This window comes from Camelina sativa, chromosome 2 (assembly GCF_000633955.1).
Source record: "Camelina sativa cultivar DH55 chromosome 2, Cs, whole genome shotgun sequence".
NCBI classification, from domain to species: Eukaryota; Viridiplantae; Streptophyta; class Magnoliopsida; order Brassicales; family Brassicaceae; genus Camelina; species Camelina sativa.
Window position 1 is genome coordinate 26,969,656 of NC_025686.1, and position 7,717 is coordinate 26,977,372.

Genomic DNA, 7,717 nt, shown 5'->3' on the forward strand with positions numbered 1-7,717 from the left:
AACTGCCAAAAGAAGACCATAGAGAGAAAGAGACAAGTCTTAACACATGCCAACTCTTTAGTTCATAAACGAATATCAATAATACCATAGTTGCTACCTGAAACAAAAACCTCTGAACATGTAAAAATACTTTGTTTCATTAACCTGAACTAAAGCACTAAACCAACAAGTCTACCGCTTTAAAACAGTAAACTACCATGTTTCTGCTGCTTTCCTTATCATCTGCTTTAGGATGCCGCAGTTTCTTCTTCAGCCAGTAGTCTTGCACTATCGATAATATCATCTGCATGAGTGAAGCATGTTAGATTACATAAGTAAAACCCGAGTATACACCTACAAATGTGTAAGTGAGACATTACCTTCCAAAGTCCGATCTACTTCTTTTGGGGCATCTTCTTGTGAAGGTGATTTCTTTGGTCGACCTCTTTTGTTGTTCCCGTCAACAACTTTCCTTAAAGCTGCAACTCCAGAACCAACACTTGGATCACCAGACAGCCTTGCGCTGACCTCATCAGCTCGGACTGCCATTGGATTTGCAGTGGCTATAGCAATGACTTCGGGTCTCATTCCGCTGTACTTCCTCACAATCTTCCTCAAGACTTCCGAGACCGTTCTTTCCATGTGAGACAAAGGGACAATTCACAGGACAACTTGACAGAGCAGCATGAGCATCAACTGTACATCAACTGCAGCAAGGCTAGGACTATTCAATATCTTCTCAAGAACACAACAAATATTGCCTCTAACAATTATACCACTTCTGGACACTAGCTGTAACATTATACAGCAACGTTTTCCAAAGAAAGTTAACACTACACAAGGGAAGAAGAAAAGAAAAAAGAAGGATCTCGCCAATATAAGAAAAGGACTTACTCAGGCAGCGTCGATTAAAGCTACCAACTCACAAAACAACCACAATCCAAATTAAGATACTAAGTCTCAAACACTGTTATTACAATAGTGGATGGAACACGAAACGAAACAGTACGGGAGATAAGAGAGAGAGAAAACTATCACGATCACTAAATCTTCCTCAAATTTTCGAGCTCAACAAAGATATTTCTATCTATTTTATTCAATAGTAAAACCCTCCACTTGTTGTCCACGAGTTGTTCGAGTTTAGTAGACTCCTTCGGTGACTTAAAACTCCTTTATATGTATAAGTTGCAGCGCATCTTCAATATCTTTAGCAATAATCAGGATGAACTCCTCTCCAATTTCAGCGAAAACGGCTCTTTGGATTTGCACATCTAACTTGAAGATCATCTCAACCCCCGGATTGGGTTGATCCACCTTCCTCAGGCTACCCGGGATGGGAGTGTTCTCGTCCTGCCTCACCAAAAAAAAAAATTATTATTATCACTACTCGAATGTTATATATATTAGAGTATATATTAGAAAGAAAGATTATATATTAGAAAAAGTTCTTTACCATTGCACGTGCTACTCGAATATTCTTATCTTGCTTAGATCTCTCTTCTAGTCCTTTCCTGTGGGCTTGACTTCTCTCTTTCTTTTTTTGAGCTTCTCTCTTCGAACTTGGGTTTTGGTGAACTTTGTCAGGAGGAAGGCCCAGAAAATGTCTCCACTCCCATTGGTGAGCAAGGCGGGTAAAAACATCATCAGGTCCATTTACTACAAGTCGATCACCCACGTTCATTACGGTGTAACCGTCATCAAGAAATGTCTTCATCTGTGATCTAAAACCCGTGTCCCCTGAGATGAAGATGTGATTGGCTGTATGACGATTGTTAGACGTATCTGCACGGAACTTATCGATCTCGCCTTTAAGACAGACGTCTGAAGCCTGGTTGCCCTTTGTATCTCTGTGCGTTGGTCCTGAAATTAAATAAAAAAGTCAATTCTAGTTCACAAAAAAATCAAAGTCAAATGTTTTTCACAACAAATAAAAGTCAAACTTACTAGGAAATGGGTTCGCATGGATGATTTCAACAAGCTTCCCCATTTTTGGTTTGTTTGAGTTGGTGTAACCAACAAACACATGTATCACCACTGGTCCTCGCAAGCCTTTACTTTTAAGAGCGTCTAGAAATTTTTGATATACCTCATCGTGTTTAAGATCACTCGGGATCTCCTTATTATCGTAATCCCACCAGAAGTGGTTCACACGTTCCTCAACAGCTAACTACAAGAAAGAAAAAGAAAACATATGCGTAAGAAAAATCAACTTTTAAGTTTCATCTCTCTCTTCTTATTCTAGCTAATACCAACCAACCACATATATGCGTAAAGAAAGAGTAGGAAAGATCTCATATAATCAAACAGTGATGATCGAAGGTTTCTCAAATATGCGTAGAGAACTAACATCATACCTTGGCTCGCTTGTCTTTTGGTGTCGAAGTAGAAGCACCTTTCGCACTCTCATCCTCGGAATCAGGTTTCGCTTCTTCTATCTCCTCATCCTGATCCTCTTTCGCTGCTTCTTCTTCGTTAACTCCCTACGAAGGTATATAATAGGAGAATCTTTTTCTCAAATCTTATCCAAACCAACCATATAGTGAATCAGTAATATATAGATTCTCTAATGAATAACGTACCTGAGTAGAGAAATTACAAATCGGTTTGGATGGAGGCAACAAATCCTCAGCATTGGGAGTGACCTGAGAACTCCTCTTACGCTTACTATGAACCGGCGGTGGTTCGGAAGAAGAAGCACGTTTCGCCTTCTCTTTTTGGCTCGCACGGTCCATGTGAATCGGCTGAGTCTCTACCACCGCCTCTTCGTCTCTACCACCGTCTTTACGGCCTTCTCCTTTCGTCGTCGATTTCGTCTTCACCTTAGCTTCGGTTAAGTCGTGAATCGGCTTCGTCGCCTCTTCGTCTCTACCACCGTCTTTACGGCCTTCTCCCGGCGTCTTCGATTTCTTCCCCATTCTACCACCGTCTCGAGCGTAACTAGGGTTTAATGCCGGTTGAGATTTTTGGATTTCTCTTTCTCTCTTCTTCCTTCTTTCTTTTCTGCTGTACTTTCACGTCCACAGCACAAAGTTTGTTATTTTTTTCTTAATACTGTCTTTTACTGTTTTGCCCATGGAAAAAAGAGGAAACAATGCCCTTACTAAAGGGCTAAAATGGTAGTTAACTTCTATACGTTTATCTCCTTTTTGAATAGTCACAGTTATTAACCGAAGAATAAAAGGAGACGTCACAGTAATTGATTGAACAACTGGTGAGGTGATGTTGTCTTTAATTTTCATCAGACACCACTATTAATGGGTTAATAATTTGCCATTACAAACCCTTAATGGATCTTAGAAATTAGGCCCAAACAGAAGTTATATATTCACCTGACTGCGGTAAAATATTGAAATAAGTTTTTTTGCTTGTCAAAATGTTGAGGTCTAGTAACATTTTGGAAGTAACATTTTCGACTACACCATACTAATTATATATCTGGTAATTGCGACAAATGATCATGAACAATTATTTTATTAGGTAGATGAATATAGAGCTTTTAGTGCAAACCACACGAAAACGAGCGAGTAGTGTTTTTGTAACTAACATTCTTTCCCATATATATCCTATAAAATATTCCCCTATGTTGTTCTAAAAGACATGCAAATTTTTTTTTTTTTTAATAACATTCTATTTTTGAGCATGACAAACAAAATAACATGCTATTTAGTAAGATATAGATCAAGTGTTCTGTAAAAACATCATAGTAGATTAAATGTGATTATATCTCAATACGATTAGAAAACGTAGATTACAAAAACATTTGCAAAAGAAAAATAAGATGGAATTCTTTTCTTTTGTTTTTGTTTGTGTAAAGAACAATTGTACTTTGAAAGTCTTATCCAATCATTTAAAAAATGTCGAATGATCTGATATTACTAATTTCACACTATATAAATTAACATTCTGGTTCCTCTGTCTCTGTGTAAGCATCTCAGAGATGATAAATGATCTGATATTACTAATTTCTCTAGATATTTTGGTAAGAAAGTTGGTTTTCTCGCTCTTTACTGCAGAGAAAATGCAGGGTTATTGGTCTACAAAAGAATAACATCTGTGTCAATAGGAATCACAAGGAATTTATTTTATCTAGAAGACTAAAACACTTCAGTTTTATCTTAAATAATAATAATGTATTTTAGATATTCACTTCTTTAATATAAGATTTTTTTAGATTACATACTCGACTTCAAATGAGTATCATATGGTATCAATGCAATGGTAAACAAAGTAAGAAAGTTGTTAATTCATTTTAGCTATAATAATAATGTGTTTTTTNTTTTTTTTTTTTTTTTTTTTTTTTTCTTTCAAAAAGTGAAGCAAGAAGAAAATTCAACAAGAAAATTATTAAAAGTTTTACTTATTTGAACACAAATCTCACTTTATTTGTTTTGTTTTGTTTTCAAGCCTCTAGAAAAGAGATAGGTTAAAAAAAACTTTACTTAAGGAGAGAAAAAAAAAAAANAAAAAAAAAAAAAAAAAAAAAGACTAGAGAACTTTACAAATTAGCTTAAGGAGAGAAAAAAAATTAATTTTTGTTGTTGATCATATTGCAGTGGACTTGGTAGCTTCTCAAATGATCCGAGGTTGAACAATGTGGTGGGACATCTTCTTTATTCCTCTATTCTTGTACTTTACCATGGCTGGTGAGTTTAGCTTTCAATTCATTATAGTTCAATAAACCATTTGCAGAACCACATACGAATTTGCTTGGTTATGCAGGAGAATTAGCCACAGAACCATGGGCATGTTGAGAACGACGAATCTTGGCATCCTGCAAGTCTAACACGGCTTTTTATTTTGTTCTCTTGTTTTAATCCTTTTGGTGTTTCTTAGATTCACACTGCCTCTTGTGATGCTTGCTTTCTACTTGGTAAAACTTAAACAAGTTTTATTTTGTTATGGTAACTTAAGCTGACACATCAAGTAAATAGAGGCTAATGTTTCTTCATCTGATTCAGTTGGCTGAAGTCCGGGGAAAAAGGGTTCTCGACTTGTTCCTCCCTAAAGAGAAAACGGATGTCCTCACTTCTACAGCTTGTTGGACTGCAATGGCTGCTCTGCTTATCTGCCTCAAACTGAAAAAATCTGTGAAGCTGTTGAGAAAGTTGTGGTATGATGTGGTGTTGTGGAGGTTTCAGAGCGGTGGTGTTGTGGAGGTTTCAGAGCGGATCCGTTTGAGGCTTTGATGTGGCTCTGTTGGTGGCTCAGTTTATGTTGACTTGTGTGTAGTTGTTTGTTGTTTGTAGTTTTTTTTGTTCAGGCTGCGACTTTGGCGAAGTGTGGAGGAGTTAATGAGACATGGTGATTGAAACCGTGAAAGACGATTTGCTCCGGCACTTTGGTTTTAGCTTTTGTCACCCCTGGGGGAAGTGTGTAGGGGAGTCTGATGTTGTGAGTAAGGTGGAGCCGGCTTATCCATCTCTCGTGCTAGCAGCAACATTGGATTCTGATGAGCATTTCCCAAGCCGCTAGCATTGGATGGTGCACATATTTCTAGCGTTTGAACTTACAATTATGCTTATAATTATGCTTTATCTTAATCGATTTTGTTTTTTTCTTTCTTTCTGCATAAGTGACATTACATATCTCTGTTTCTTTGATGCAGACCATCGAAATTAATGTGTGTGAGGGTTAGAAGAGAAGAAAGAAACATTGTGAAAGTGAATGGTTTGCGTATGAAGCTAGAACCATACAAGGAGATTGTGTATGCTGCTTTGTTTGTCATTATAGTTCAGGTTACAGTTTCAAACACTTGTCTTACCAGTTTAGTTTTGTAATTGTAGATTTACTCAGATTTGTCTTTTTTTCTTCAGGATGTAAGCTTTTTGTAATTACAGTAAAACCTCTATAAATTAATACTCTTTAAATTAATAAACACTATAGATTAATAAATTTTGTTAGTCCCAAGTCGGGACAGTGTAAAAAATAACAAAATTCGATAAGATAATAATTTTTTTGAAATCTCCATGTAAAATATGGTCCCAATAATATCATAAATTAATAATCATGTAAAGTTACACACACACACATATATATACTGATATAGTAAAGTATGTTTCTATTAAACCTCATATCTATAAAACAATTGTTATGTTGTATTTTCAAACTATAATGATATAAAATATTCTGTAACATTTCATAAAAATAGCTAAAACTTTTTAAAATTTTCAATTTCTAAATATGCATCATTTACATTTTGATAATTTGATAGACTAGTAAAATACGATAATTGATACTCTTATTCATAAATTTGAATATGTATGTCATGTGTATAAGTAAATTTGTCTATAATATTTGTAATTTATTGTCAATAATATTTTTTAATTATTTCAAATTCAATTCCAATACCATAAAATTTACAACATCCAAAATTCTAATTTTCTTTTGCAAAAATTGTCTCAATTCATAATTTTAGAAATTTTAAATAATTAAAAATATACCTGTAAATTAATAATTATTAATTTACACTATAAAATAATAATAATTAATTTACAGATAAATTAATATCACTATAAATTAATAAAATGTCTTAGTCCCAACATTATTAATTTATAGAGGTTTTACTGCATAGTTTAATCATTTATACAACTTCTAATCTATTTAAACTTTTAAAATTTCAAAAAACTATATTTTCAAAATAAGAGATTCATAATTATATACTACCATTGGAGGATACAATTTTAATTAAGAGATCAAGAGTTCTTAGAATTTAAACAGTACACAATTAATTCATACTTCCTCGGTTTCACAAAGAGTGTCATTTGAGAGAAAAAATTTTGTTTCATAAAGAGTGTCATTTTACATTTTCCAATGAGTGTTTTAATGCTAAATTTTCTTTTTTTACTCTTAAACCCAAAACTATTTTTATTGAATTTAAATCATTAACTACTTATTAAATAGGGGTAAATATATAATTTTAACTTTTTTTTTAATTTGTGTAAAAAAAAAAACAAACAGTGTTATGAACCTACCCATAATATTGTTCAGTAAAGGAAGAAAAAGATTCCTCTCGTCTCTTCCTTTGTTCACGTCCCTTTCATCATTTATTTTTTCTTCTCTTTATTAATTAATTAATCATTTATTGCTGCCCCCTCTCTCTCTCTCTCTCTCTCTCTCTCTCTCTCTCTCAATTCTTTCAAAAACTATACTACTAGTATACATTAATTTTTATATACAAAAACAAAAACTCATACGGCGGTATTTTGAGCACCGCTCTTTTTAACTGATTCACTGCTTCTGTTCAAAATCCATGATTACTATTATTGACCACCCAAAAATAAAATAAAATAAATTTATACTCTATAAATTGAAACTCTATATGTAGTAGAAAAAAGGAATATTTTTAAAAAAATCTATATCAATTAGGTCTATAACTCAATTTACCAAATCAAGAACCGCGTTATAAATTGTTCATTAATTGCATTTTAAAAGATGAAATTGCTAACAATAATATATGTTGTCCCATTACTACATTCATAATTATTATTTTTTACTCCCGTTACACACACCTCGAGTTTTGCAGAGAAATTAAGTTTTACTTTTTTTTTTTACTCTCTTTATTTCTTCTTCGTTCGTCGTCTTCTTCCTCTCTTTCCCAGAAGCTGCCACTGATGTGAGTTTACCACCACCCTTCCGATTTGTCAATTTTTTTTTTTCTCTTTTTTATTTGGCACTGATTTGTGCTTAGCTTACACATTGCAACTAGATTCCCCGATCTGGGGGGGGGGGGGGGGGGGAG

At 34.1% G+C, this 7,717-nt stretch overlaps 1 protein-coding gene, 2 long non-coding RNA genes and 1 pseudogene across 7 annotated transcripts in view; 3 read left to right on the forward strand and 1 right to left on the reverse strand.

Moving 5' to 3' along the window:
* The window catches only part of LOC104741402 (DEAD-box ATP-dependent RNA helicase 31), a 3,924-nt gene extending 2,537 nt beyond the window's left edge, over window positions 1-1,387 (reverse strand). For 2 of the 5 annotated variants that reach the window (XM_010462296.2, XM_010462274.2), the window contains exons 1-2: window positions 360-1,387; window positions 111-283 (exon numbers count right to left, since the gene is read on the reverse strand). The gene's annotated coding sequence lies outside the window, so the exon portion shown is untranslated. Of the gene's footprint in view, window positions 1-97; window positions 284-359 lie in introns of all 5 variants that reach the window. The other 3 variants (XM_010462305.2, XM_010462282.2, XM_010462289.2) reach the window with 3 other exon arrangements.
* Window positions 4,473-5,267, forward strand: LOC104741467. The gene is made up of 3 exons (XR_002034098.1): window positions 4,473-4,622; window positions 4,699-4,849; window positions 4,938-5,267. It is a non-coding gene; the product is annotated as an uncharacterized LOC104741467 (long non-coding RNA).
* Window positions 5,330-5,663, forward strand: LOC109127530. Its single transcript, XR_002034099.1, has 2 exons — window positions 5,330-5,460; window positions 5,585-5,663. It is a non-coding gene; the product is annotated as an uncharacterized LOC109127530 (long non-coding RNA).
* LOC104741476 overlaps window positions 7,491-7,717 on the forward strand; it is a 5,010-nt pseudogene continuing 4,783 nt past the window's right edge.